This window comes from Notothenia coriiceps, unplaced genomic scaffold (genome assembly GCF_000735185.1).
Source record: "Notothenia coriiceps isolate Sejong01 unplaced genomic scaffold, NC01 NC01_scaffold00011771, whole genome shotgun sequence".
Taxonomy (NCBI): Eukaryota; Metazoa; Chordata; class Actinopteri; order Perciformes; family Nototheniidae; genus Notothenia; species Notothenia coriiceps.
The window spans coordinates 16065-31029 of NW_011344472.1; positions in this window are offsets into that span (position 1 = coordinate 16065).

A 14965-nucleotide genomic window follows, 5' to 3' on the forward strand; every position below is an offset into this window, starting at 1 on the left:
AGTGTAGGAGTCCAGCACACACACAACCAAATTATAAAGTTTTGTTCTGACTGACACAGGGACCATACCTCCTAACTAGAGACCAGAATTAGAGACTAGAGACTCAGACCATTTCATTATAAACTTGAGATTGAAGAGGTCGTGAAGTGGTGGGTTGAGGCGGCACAACCTGGTGCTTAATGTTAAAAAAACGAAAGGAAATATCCTTTGACCCCAAGTCAGGGCCGTCCTTATCAACAAGGGAGGCGCCTTGAGGCGAGCGATTACGGTACAAGTTGTAAATATTTTGGGATTTATTTTGATGCTCAGTAGGCTGGGCCATCAGGTGGATCAAGGCTATCTCAAAGATAAGCCAGCCGCTGCATTTCTGCGTTAGGCCAGGGTTGCATGGAGTGGATAAAGGTGTCATGTTAATGTTCTACAGGCGGCAGCAATTGAGTCTATATTACGTATGGCATCCACAAGCATGGTTTGGGTAACTGTCAGAAATCTAAATCACAACTCCAGAGCTTGATAGAAAAGGGCTGGAAAAGTAATTGGCATGCTTCCACCATCCTCTCTTCAGGAGATATTTGAGGAGATGGTGAGAAAGCAAGGCCGTAAAATCACATGCGACCCCAAACACATCCTGTATAGAGAGTTTGAGTTGCTGCCCTCGAGGGCAGAAGGTATAGATTACCAAACTGTAGATTGAACAGGTATAAGTTTTCCTTTGTTCCGCTGTCAATCAAGCTGCTGAACAGTTAGAAACAATTGTGATTATGCTGTGTTAGGAGTTGTTGGTAGGGCAATGTTTACAGTGTAGTTTGTGCAATCGAGAAGGTTAAATAGGGGAAGTGCATTATGTGTAAATAGGTATGGACACAATAGGGATATGTGCAATTTGACGGACACTATGCATAGGTGCAATAGGGAAAGTGCAATATTGATTGTGTATGAATACAGTAGGGAACGTGCAATATTTGATTTATGTAAAATACAATAGGGAAAAGTGCAATATTTGATTATGTATGTGCAATAGGGAAAGTGCTGTACCTGTATGTTTCTTGTTTGTTTCTTTGTCCTGTGATATGTGATCTCTGTTCTGTATCTATGACTGATTGACCTGAATGTTTTATGTTTATTTTCTCGATGCCCAAGACAAATTTCTCCTTTGGGAGACAATAAAGCTCTATCGGTCTGATATATGATGACAGGAGTGGTCCAGCCAATCATGTGAAATAATTAAATAATATGGAGATTGAACCGTAAACACAGTAATGATCACAGATAGCTTATACATATTTTAAAAAGTCTACACTTTTATGCAGAACAATGTAGAAAAACAACACAATTTCAACACTGATGTTTTTTTAGATGCGGTAATGTTGACACAAAAATGCAAAATCTCTCTTCAGTTTCTTTAAAAAAGAATGAGACAAAATATTTCAGGCTGTCTTTGTCGCTGCATTTTCAGATTGCCAGGAGTCACATCATTGAAGGAGTTACAAACAACAAAGAACACAACAGAACTTAAATCACCACAACACATTAAGTGTGTTGGTGGTGTTGCCCTTAGCTCTTCAAAATAGTGTAAGGAACTGAGAGGCAGAGTAGTGGGAGGCACCTACATTCCCAATAGGTGGCTCCACCCGCTTCCAATTAACAGTATTGGGAGCAGGTGTGGAGACCTCACACCTGGTGCTAATCACTCCCTCAAGGGAGAAAAAGCACACAGAGTTGCTCAGTTGTGTGTGGCACATGGAGGGAGCAGGAGACTCCCAGCGTGAGGAAACATTTTGTAAGCTGGTAAGTCGGTTAGCGGCCCGGCTACGTTAGCCTTTGTATAGTTAAAGGTATTTTCGAGTTTAACAGCAATAAAGCCTCTTTTTTGGACTTGAACACTGCCTCTGTCGTGATTGCTACACTACCACTTGTCTCTTTATCTGCCCAGTCCTGTTACAATAATATCAATTGTCTTTGTGTTGTTGTTGTTTTTATTAGTATTTGCATATTGCCATGGAAAACGTAGATGTGGATCTGTTGTGGCTTTGAGGCGATTTTCATTATTTCTGTAGTCTCTTTTATTTGCATCTAGTCAAAAACGATCTTACTATCCTGGAGTCTGAACTTCCATTAGAGAGATCAAAGTAGAATCAAACAGCTGATTTGTAAATACAGCATACATATATCTATAGAAATGGAAAAAGCTCAATTCTAAATGAAGTTCCCTGAATTAAAGTTGCCTATAAGACAATGACATGAAACACTCCTGCTCCCTGATGTGTTGAGTACAAAGCTAACTCGGCTCTCCCTCCCTCGTTCACAGCACCTTCTGGACAAGATGAATGAGTGTATGACCAAACAGGCCTGCCGGCTGCCGACCCTCACTCTGCTCGGCCATGTCATCCGCAAGCAGCCGTCCTGGATCCACAAGATCGCTCGATACCCTCTGCTGCTCTCGCTGCTCAAATGCCTGAAGGTAACCAAATGAAATGTGGCTCCTTCTGTATTGTCCTGCCAACTTTAACTCCACGGTACAGTATGGCTGTCCCGAATACCATTTTTCGGGCTCCGGATATTCGGTAGTAATCAGCAGTGAATATTCGGGGGGGGGTGGAACTACTTCAACACGTGTATTAGTATTGTTGTTTTATAGTTATTTTTAATGTAACCCAATTTGTGTTCTTTGAAATTGAAAAGGATATTGCATTGTGTTTGTTACTTTCGTTGCAGTTGTATATGTCTTAAGTGTAATTTGGCTTGGCTTCCTATTTATGGACATGCTGTGGTGACCACCTATTAATACACTGGGTTACATAATTCACACATGGAACTACAGTTGGGGGTATTGTTTCCGCACGGACATGTATGTGGTTGGCTATATATATTGTGTGCCCTCCTGGCTTCTCTCTCTTCTTCCCAGACTGCAACCGGACAACATGTCCTTTTCTACTCTCTAATAAAGTACCCTTTTGCACCTTCATTGCACCGCCTCCGACTCCCTATCTCTCGGCACTACACTGGTGACCCCGACAACGTCTCGTGAAGTTTCCGGGACGGACCCGAACACGGCAAAGGAAACTCAGGTTTCTTTCTCGAAATGCCGGGGATTTTTGGAATCGTCCGTGGCTGCCACCGGCACGCGGACTGAGGCTCGGTGCGCGCCTCGCAGAATGGCTGGGGATGTTGCTCGCCATTCCCGCATCGGTCTTCCAACCAACAGGGAGACGATGCACGACCTGCTGGGTAGTGATGAACCCGATTGCTACGTGGGGTTGTTTATTCGGGGCGTGCGGCTGCACGTCCCGGCTGCGCTAGCCTTCGACGACTAGCAGCTAACCTGTCTCAAAGTCAAAGATGTGCAAGAAGCTTTTCTGTGACACAATTTATCTTTCCAAAAATCTGTTGAGATAGAAATCTATGCAACTTTCCATGTCCATGAGGCCGGAGCTAAAGGATGACTTGCTCCTTCCAATTCAATTCAGTTAAAACTCTTAAGCATGAGGCGGACTATTCAAAACAAAGCTGTTTCTGAGAAGTTCTGTAAATGGGAAATCTTCTCCAGATAATGATGCTTTGTAGTTTGCATAAAACAGGCAACAAATCAATATTTAAAAATAAAAATATGAATGATATAAAGTAATGCATGCACACCCTTTATAATAATAGGTGACTAAAACATCACAATAAAAACACTGCCCTGTCTGTAGCTGGCTGAGGACTATTATATTTTTGTATATATTTATTTTACTTTGAAACTACTTGGAAAATCTTAAGTTTAAATATAAACCATTCTCCAGAAGAATGTATTATTATGTTTCCTACACCACAAAATAATTTGCTTACAAACACTGCCGGATGTCAACAACTTAAGTTTTTCCAAAGTGACATGTGACACAAGGTTATGTAACAACGTGAGCTCTTATGTGATCAACCACCAAAGGATTTACTGTTATCTCAACCCTCCATTTTTTGGCAAAGTTCCCTGTGTGCCCAACGTGAGCCCAGAGCAGGGTGGATGTCCGGCGGGAGGATTGGGGGGATGTGGGGGTGTGGCCGGTGGTGAAAGGAAGGGGTGTGTGTGGCGGCGTCTGTTGCTGTCTGTCTGTCTGCCTTGAACCTTGCTCCTCAATGCTATATTTATGAACACGGCTCCCCACCTCCACCCCACCGTCCTCCACTAACACACTCACAGCTGACCTCCAACACAAGTCAGAGAGAGAGCTGCTGCTGAATCATGTCAGGAGGTAGATTGGGGGGGTGGGGGATGGACTGTTTTGCCTTACATTTTCAAATCCAATCCATTTAAGAGGTCCTGTAAAAGACGTGTTTTTTTATTTTGTTATTGCACATGTTGCATTAAGAGGTGTATGAATTTGTTTTCATTTCCTTTGCTCTTTGAGGCTTTTCAAAGCATTTAAGCATTTAAGCATTTAAGCCCACTGACACATTTGATTTAAGAAGTTTGCCAATATAAAATGCTGCACCTATCTTAAATATTAATAAATATCAACATAAAGCATACAATAATCTGGGTTACTGTAACTAAGGTAACATTTTATTGTTTATTTGTTCATATTTGGCAAAAAACATGCTATATAAGAATCTTCCTCTTGGGGCCACTGGAATCTTCTTCTTCGTCATTGTATTTTACATTTTCCCACGGTTTTACGACACCGCTAACATAAGTGAGCGGTAAGATTTTACTGCATCACACATCGTCTTATCGTTTTAACGGTACTACTACTTTTATCAATACCGCTTATCGATCCGGTCCTATAACGGTACTCTTATCGGTTCTTTTGAGAGAAAAAAAAAGGTAAATTAACTAAACAAATTGTAAAGAATGTGAACTTACAGAACTGTAAAAAGCAAATAATATACAAGTATTTACTGCAAGAATACAGTGGTACAGAGCAACACAGGTGGGGGAGACAGGTATGCTGCAAAAGGCCTAACGGTTCTTCTGGAGGAAGATTGAGGTTGTGGTGGAACATTACGGGACATAATGTGTCGTTGTTTAGACAAAGTGCTCTTGTTACGGCCTGTCCACAGAGCAGCGTTAAAAAATCTTCCAATGCTTCTGCCCATTCACTTTGAATGGGGTGACGTCACATTGCCTCACTTTTCGCCGAACTGCATTGTGGGAAGCAAAGCGAAGATTTCCAGGATTTTCAGGATTCAAAAGTTGAGCAATGTTCAACTTTTGAAGCGATAGGCAATCAAATCCCGTTTATGCAAATCTGACAGTACAAGCGCTAGCCAATCAAACCGCGTGCAAGCTGGGAGTGACATACCGCAGTTCATTTTCTATATTCCTAAAAATGGAGGAGAAATTAGTTATTGCGGTAGCAAATCACCCGGTTCTTTATGACCAGTCCCTATTAACTTACCGGGATACAAACCGGAGGAACCAGGCATGGAGGGAGGTGGCAGAGACAGTGGGTGAAACTGGTAGGTTTTCGCCTGTTTGGGGATTTTATATCCAGTTTACTTCGTTTTAACATTGCTATTGCTTTGTATGTCGGGAGATTCATGTGATTGGTTGTTGGTTGCGTTGCTCGCAAAAAATCCCCAAGCTTCAGATACGCCCACCTTCAAGATTTTTTTAACAATGCTGTGTGGACGTACCATTAGGGTTACATGCTAAACTCTTATTGCACTTTTGGCAATAAGCATTGTCCACATCGAGACGGGTAAAGTTTAACCACACCTTGGAGCGCTTAGTTCTCTCTGCCGTGTGTGCGTGTGCGTGTGCGTGTGTGTGTGTGTGTGTGTGTGTGGCAGCGTGTGTAAACTGGCCCGCCCCCTCACATACAGACGGGGGAGAGAGATCTCTCGTCTGGATTGGAAAGTCTTATTGCATATTAGAAACGGAGTTGGCGACACTAAAACTGCAATATAATGTTTATGCAGCAATAATACATATGACATATATGTTTTAAATGTCTCCAGTACCGATAAAAACACCGATAACGTCGGAGCTTAGCGTACCACTGTCTTTAATAATTCTGCCGCGGGGCCTGCTTAATACCGGGGCTTGGTACCCCATGCCTAATCATACATGACAAAGAAGGAAACATAAAGCGGTCGCAAACAACAATGGCAGACACAGACAATTTGCGAATGACTTCTGCCTTTTGTAAACTGAATTTATTAATAATTTGTCAATAAATATGGGCGAAAAACGTCACTTGCCCGTCGGACACGTCAATGGAAAGATGTACTTGTCCGATATTGTAAATAGCACGTCCCGGACGATCGGACCTGTGCTTTTTCACACACTGGGTGTGGTAAATAAACTGAATCAATATATTTTTGGGTTATCCCATAAATTATAATTATACATTTTTTGTAGGAGGAGCTACAGTTTCCTGTTTTAGAGGATGTTAATATTGTTTTATCTATAAAATGTGATTGTCCTATCATTGTGATATCTTTATGACCTGATTTGCCACCAAGAATGATTACATTGCATCCTACGCCATTAACATACCGGCTTTCAGACAGGACAGATTTAAAGGACTTAGCTCACCTTTGCCAGCTGAGCGTTGACCCAGTTAGTGAAGGTCTTCTTCTGAATCTGTTCTTGTTCCACTGCGGAAGAAAAAGAAACACACAATGTCAATTTTAATATATAGTTTCACATCCAAACACTAGATCACTCAAGTAGTTCAGGTATTAAAGTCAATATGCAATACATTCCTAATTATCTTGAGTGAGTAGTCCTTTTTTGAGATTATTTATTATAAGCAGCAGTGTTTTTGCTGTACTAAACACCTCACTGGAGAGCAGGGTCAATGGGCAAACTGGACACAATTATCCCCAAGAAAATGTACAGAAATAAAAAAAACACCAGAACTCAACAGCAGAGGATTTGCATTTCATGTAATGCAGTCACTGTTGGTTTCTTTTTAAGAATGACAAAAATGTGTCATTAACCTTAAAGGGGTGGTCGGATGTTTTGAGATCAGGTTATATGAGGTACTTATCCAAGCTGGTAGTGTGCTGACCGTCATTTACTCTAGGTAATACACTGAGTATGGAGTAGTAGCTCTTACTACCCCACCCCAAAAGCTCCAACTATCCATTTACCTTAACATTGTATTTGCTTATATTTAAACAACTTCTGCCAAAGGGGCAGGAGATCAACAAAGTCATATCTGTTATTTTGGAGTATAATGACAAACTTTCTAAATCCTCATGTAATTTCATGACACCGTCAACTTTAACCAGAACATACTTCATTCTGATTTAAAACAAAGAACGAGCCTTCATTGCACACACATTTCACTGTTCTACAAACTCCATGTGCATTTCCAGGTACATGTGGTGTTACAACTCTGGAGACAAACAGAGACTAAAGCTAAACTGATCCTTCACGATTATAAAATATCAATAGCGGCACAAATCAAAGCACACTCTATGTTTGTGTTCTTAAGGGTTAAAAGCAAGTAGTATAATAGTACATGTGTTCAGTGATATAACAGAGTTTGTGCAGTCCTCACAGCAGTCAAGAGTTTTGTAGAGCTATTGTGAAATTAGTCTGGTGTTTACAAATATAACAACCTTGCCTTTTAAAGGCAGGTTATTACTGCAACTAACACCCAAAGGCAGGATCATCACAAACAGAGGTATGTGATCAGTGTTGCCTGAACAAGCAGAAAGCCTCTGTGCAATAATGAAAGCCACAGAAAGTAATTCAGCACAGGCAGAGCTGCACGTAACCATCAGATAAATCAAACAAACAAGCATCCCACTTTTTAATAATCTTTTTTTCTCTACAGCTTGCAATACTTTTCTGACATACATTTATAGATCTGCAATACAGTTTTAAAACCCTTAGAATACATTTGAAATATAATTGTAAATGTATTGTATGCAACAAGATATTGTAGATGTATTTGACACACATGTAGATATTTTTGGTGTACAGGATTGGCCACTAGATCTATGCATGTGTGTATTTGTATAAATGTGTGTACTGACAAAGGAGATCTTCTGACAAAAAGCATTCAGCTCAGGGATGTCGAGGTTCAATTTTTTTTATTTTAGATTGAATTTGATGATTATGCTTAAGGGAAACTGTAATATAAAGTGTATTCATAAAACACCTTTCTACAGTACAGGCTACAGATAATATACAAACCAGTTTCAATAACAACAGATTTGGTAAGTAAATGCTCTACCACTCACCATTGTAAAGCTCAATGAAGTCATCCAGGTCACTGACAGTATGAAGGGTCTCACATATAATCCAGTCCTCATTTTCCATTTTCCTCAAATAATTAATTTATAATAACAAAAATAACACATCTTTTGAGCTTCTCAAGAATCTCTGATTGATAACAACATACAGTATTTCCAACAAGAGGATCTATCCTTCAACACAATTCTTCTTTGACTCCAAATACAATAAGCCAATGTAGTTTCTTTAATCAAGCTGTTCCATACGTTGGGAAGTCGTTCAGTATACAAATGGCTGAAAAACTTCAAGTAAGAACAAGCAACACCAGTTTCGAGGTAGAAGCTATGGACATCCTTTCAATCGACACCGATGTATTCCGACTCTTGCTACCACCTATCTTTTTCTAAATTGCCCCATCGTCCCTCATCTTGAATACTGATATTTAGCAATATAGCAATAATATAGCAATATTGAGTTCCAGTCGAATTTTGATCGATTAGTTTCTTAGTTTGTTTAAAGTTAGTAGTCCTATCATATCCGTGCTGCGCTCCGGCTCTCCCTCAGGCTGTCTGGTCCTATGAGATGCATCAACAGGCAGTTTACAGACTATTTTCTGATTTAATATCTTTAACAGCAGGCCCCCTCTGGCTTTGGTTCACTTGCAGTCTAATCTTAAACATAGGGAGCCCCCAAGACATCTTATCATAATTAATCTGCTACAGTATCATCGGACAAAACTGAGGGAGAAGGGGAAGGTGTTGATTTTCACTGATCTTCAAAACCCACCAAAAAGATGAGCAACCTAAACATTTTCAAGAGTTCCAGTCTGGCCACAGTGGCCAGTAAAGATGATGAAGAAACTGGAGAGGTGTGACACACTTGAGAGTTTGCCAAGAAGATGTATTTTAAAAACAAACCCATTTGGTCACTGTAACTGGAGTGCCCTTTAAGTCAGTTCCAGAGTAGTACAATATGTGGAGCTGTACAGTATAAGCTCATGAAAGGAATCGCTAGTTTTATACCAAATGTTAATAGAAAACGCAAATAATATCGATTAAAGAGGTAGCAGAATCAAGCAGGACTGTGCTAACAGTTAACGTTACCTACAGTAGCTCTACTTCTGCAGGTTTCCTCCTTACAGTGTGGTTGGCTGATGCCTTCAGGTTAAGAGCTCTATAGCGCTTTCTGGTCCGAGACACTATTGGGGCAACTGAGCCGGTAAAGCCGGTTACATTTTATTAAATGTGCCAACTGCTAGGACTGTCTTAGGGAAGATGGCATTTAGATGCGCAGCTCAACTGTCTTGGAATAGTCTGCAATTGAAATGGAAACTGAGCAGCCTGGTGCCACTAAATGTTTTTAAAGCTTGGTTGGATGCTACTCAATCGGAAGCTGTTGGTACCTGTTCATGTGGATAGTTATGTAAATTGTAAATCCCTGTAATGATGCTGTATGATGTCCTTTTTGTTGTTCTGTTTATGTTTTTATGTTTCATGGAACCTACTTGAGCAGGTCTCCCTTGAAAAAGAGATCAATGATCTCAAGGGGATACACCTGGATAAATAAAGGTTTGAAATGAAAAATGATGTTTGTTTTTGATGAAATCGACATAGCACACCGTGTCGTATTTCCTAATCATTTTGACATACTTTACTATGTCGTTTTTCAGATTATTTTTCTACATACTAAACTATGAGTTTTTTCAACATACTATACTGTGAATATTTTTGGATAATTTGAATGAACGATTTCGTTTTTTTCTGATATTTAGACATACGTTGTTATTTCAGATGCTTTGCAACATATTATGTCCTTTTAGTTTAATAATATATCCTTTTTTGATTTATTTTAGATATACTACTATACTATGATGTTCTTATATTTTAGACTTTCTTCTGTTATTTTTCAACACACAATATTATCACTTTTTTTATATACTGGGCAATGTTGTTTTCTTCAATATTTTGGACGTACAGTAGTTTTTTGTGTTCTTTTGTCAACTATGTTGTTTTTTCTGGAATTTACGACATGAATTAGTTTGTGGTTTTTCCGGATAACATTTTATAATACGAAATGTACCACATATTATTTTTATTTTTCATAATTTGTCAGACTATTTTGGACATGCTGATACTTTCAACATGTCATCACTTGTATCAATCTTTTTTCATTTTAATAGTTCCCCTTGTTTTGATATTGTTTTAAAAAAATATTCTACTGTGACTTTTTCCATTATATATACTCAACGTCATAAACTGACGTTTCAAATGTTTTCCTGCATTTGCTGAATTTTTTAGACACAGTAAAGTATGACTTTAAATATGTATTATTTTACATATATTATCCCATTTTTCCACGAACTATTTTTCAACATACTGTACATACTGTTTTTCCAGATTTGTTTTATTTATTTAAAAAATCATGACTTGATTAATCTTTTCTATAAAACTGAACTTTGACAAGTTTAACAAGATAAAACTTCTGATAAAAACGTTCTCGCTTTACATCTGTTCTGTTGCCTTCCCACTCCCGTTATCTTCCTCTCCTCCTCCTCCTCCTCCTCCTCAGTAGATAGATGGGTCAGGAACATCTGCTCACCGTCAGCACTGAGGGCCAACATGTTAACACACACACAGATGTGTCTGTGTGCGTGTTAACATGTTGTTCTACATGTGATACCACGTGTCGTCTGTCGGCCCTGCAGCTGGTTCTGTTCTCCTCCACAACTTTGATTATTTTGTCCAACTGGCTTTTAAGTTAGTGTATTTATTTAATTTTAATTTTATTTTCTACTTGATTTACTACATACATTTTCCTTATTTGTACATATTACATTTTCATATATTGTTTTGGAATATACAACTAGCTAACAATAATCAATCAACATTACTAATAAATACAAATTAATCAATTAAAACAGGAATTGATCAGTTGATTTGTTTTAATGAATGGTTGATCAAAGTTCTCACGATGAATACATTCATACACTAAATGAACACCAAACAGCTCCAGTTATCACTGTTATTTGCCTGCAAATTCTAAAATGTCGGAGCATTCTTGAACGCATCATCAGCTCACAAAATAAGGGTTTAGCAGTCATCAAATCAACTGCTAAAATACACAAAGTTCTTACAGTAGATTCAATTAGCTTCTTATACCTTTGAATCTGTAATCTGATAATAAAATAAGGGTATATTACATGACACACACACACACACACACACACACACACACACACACACACACACACACACACACACACACACACACACACACATTTATAATGACACAATTAAAGTAATTGGAGGGNGCTCAACTGTCTTGGAATAGTCTGCAATTGAAATGGAAACTGAGCAGCCTGGTGCCACTAAATGTTTTTAAAGCTTGGTTGGATGCTACTCAATCGGATGCTGTTGGTACCTGTTCATGTGGATAGTTATGTAAATTGTAAACCCTGTAATGATGCTGTATGATGTTCTTTTTGTTGTTCTGTTTATGTTTTTATGTTTCATGGAACCTACTTGAGCAGGTCTCCCTTGAAAAAGAGATCAATGATCTCAATGGGATACACCTGGATAAATAAAGGTTTGAAATGAAATGAAAGATGATAACTTGGCCATCTCATCGTTAATTTCTGTGTAGCAGTCAACAGAAACTAAAAGCATGCTCGCTAACTGTATGTTTTGTTGGTAGTCAAGAGAGGACATGCTTTTTAGCTAGAATAGTGTCAGGCTGTTTAGTTAACTGTGGCAGTTTTTTTGACACAATGATTTTCATGTAACTTTGTGGAAGTGTGAAGCATGGTCCAAGGAAGAACCCATTAGATTTTTGAACGCATCCACCTATTGGGTGAATATGCAAATCATTTGTCACTTTTGATGAATTGGCGGAGGTCTGCACTTTCTCAGTAGCCTTCTAGATGAGTCCAAAACAGGACCCAACAATGTTTCTGGTGAAGAGGCAGATTAAGCTGTTTTAGTACTAGAAGTTTCTGAATGATGGATGTTCTTGATTTTCCCCACTGTAATACAAAACCAGAGTCCCTGTAAAGCAGACATGAACAAACATGAACTTTCCTTAATGTCACATCACAGCTCTGCCTTCAGGGCGATGCTTTCTTAATTATTTTTTTACACAAAGCTGATCAAAAGTAAAGACTCTGAACAGGAGCCAAGCTCTAGCTTTTTGTTTCCACTGAATTTGACTGTTACTTGTGTTTCAACACTGGCTTGTGTTCCCACAAATCGACATACCTGTGAAGTCCCTAACCTGATATTGGTGCCTTACGAAGTGAATACATGCATGAGTTGGTAGGACACATATGTTCTTCTTATCAGGTACAAACCTGCCCTGGCCCTAAGAACAAACTTTATTTCAAAAGGAAAAAGAAGTCTGTATTTGACTTCTGATTGATTTGCTGATAAAAAACACTGATACGTTAAATTGACACATCATGGTTCAGAGCAGAACTTATTATCAGCTTATGATGATCTGAAATCATTTAGTTCTAGATATATATCTTAGAATCAAATACTTTAGCTGTATATCTCTACTGTTATAATGCACCACCTGGGGGGTAAACATTCTCACAAGGTGATATAATAGTGAGCATTGTAGTATTTTTAAAGATCTACACAGTTAGTTCCGTACCAATAAGTCCGACTCATAGAGACAAGTATAAACAACTCACCCATGATGGGATCACTCTTGCTGATGCAGCAGGGAGAGCTTCACAGTCAGCAAACTGTGGTGCATGTGAATCTAAAGCAAACTGCTTTGTCTAATCAACACATGGTTTACCACACTGAGTCTAAAGGCTGCAGATCCATGACTTCAGGTGATGTAAAGAAATATACAAAATAAGTTTGAGAGTAAATCCTGTCTAACAGCTAACAGTCTACATTTCCAGCCTGCAGGCAAGCAGGTAGGATCAGCTGGGCTCCTCCTCTTTTAAATCTGATGCACAGAGGAGTCAGGCCTGCTGAAACATGACCTGCATCAAGCTAGATCTCCTGCAGCCTTCTGAGTAATTGATGCTACATTGACTGGAAAATGTGGGTCCAATTTAAATGTCATATGCTGTGAAAACGTACCTTACCCAACCCTTGTACATTAGTGTTAGTTAAAATCACTATATATCTAAATAGTCAATCAAATCGGCAAGAAATACAGGTATAAGAAAAAGTCATTTTTAGTGTGTTTATCATGGATGTTGACCTTTACTTATGGCTATCATTGTTATGGAGTCACAAAGTCTCCCTGAGATATCACAACAATTGCCACTACTTAAGCTAACAAAACATCTTTCTATCTAATTTGACACAGTTCTTAATTTAAAAAATGTCAAATAAAACAGCCAGATTTCAGTTACCCAGTACAAGGAAGAATCTCTGCTAAATCTGATGACGCAGACACTTTAATCCGCCAAACAATCAAACACAGTATCAGCTTTTCTTTACTGTAATTTCCCCATTATTAGCATTTCAAATATACACCAACAAAAACAGGACTTTCTTTGTCGTTTTTAAATAAGCTTGCTTGTCATGGGGAGCTTAGAGCATTCATTCTTCACATTTTACCAGCTGGAAAAGTTTAAACTGGAAAAATCGCTTTATAAGGCTAAAATAAAACATGTGTTCTAAGAGGAAATGTGGGGAGTCATGTGTTAAAACCTGAAATAAGTGAATATCGAAAAGATAAAAGGCAGTTAGGATAGACATCAAGAAAACGTGGGACATGCGGGCAGAGAGTAGTTATATCAAGAGGGGATAAGGGGAGAGGTGGATAGTGACAAGAGACAATACAAAGAAGTGAAATACAGAAAGGTTGAGAGAAGATAGAAGGAGATGTCCATGTCAGAACCTGTGCTGCCATCTATTCCTGGTGCAACTAAGACAAGTTCAAAGAAAAGATGAAACATTGTCAGGTTACGAGACAGATACCTGTCCACACTCAGAGTTTAACTGCGACGTTGCCACGGTCACTAGAGGACAACTTTAACATTTAACCGAGACTCAATAATCCACCACTCAACCGACCACGAAACCAAAGGTACTGACACAGGAGGTCAATCAGAATCTTCCTGCAAATATTTGTTGTCATGTTAAGTCTCCTAACGGTACACTAGCAGTCTGTCCTAAGTGTGCGTTGAAAAAGTCTGGTATTCATACAAAGGCCTGGTTCTTTCAATGGGACACAAAATGGCCACGACCGAGGCAAACAGCCAATCAACAACTTGTGTAAAGGACTGGAGAAAGGCCATAGATCCCGAGGGGTCTGTTTCTTTGGGTGTTGAGTTTTTAAATCTTTACCATATAACTTATTAGTCCAAAATCTCATTCAAGTGAAAAAATGATTGATATAAATACATAGCTTCATAAAACCAGAGGTCAAAACGTACAGACACACACCGTTTAAAAAACATACAGTATGTTGTACAGGCAGTGAGAATAAAATGAAGACCCCCACTCAAGCATCACAGTCCTGCTTCAAATATTAAACTGCCCTGTGAGACAGTGACTTAATGAGTGAAAGTGATTAGTATCTCCTCTTTCTTCCTGGTCTTTGCTGGGGGAAATGACTCATGTGTCTCTAGGGGCAGGGGTTCAGTTTCAGCAGATTAAACAAAGCATGACCTCAAAAAAAGGGACAAAAGTGAAACAGAACAAAGCCATCAGCGGACTGAGAATGATCATCAAACTGCTCCCCCGGCAGAGAGACGCATAACTGAGGCTAACAAGTTATTATGTTGCCACAGTTACCAAGATAAAACAATGAAATCAAGACACATGGCTT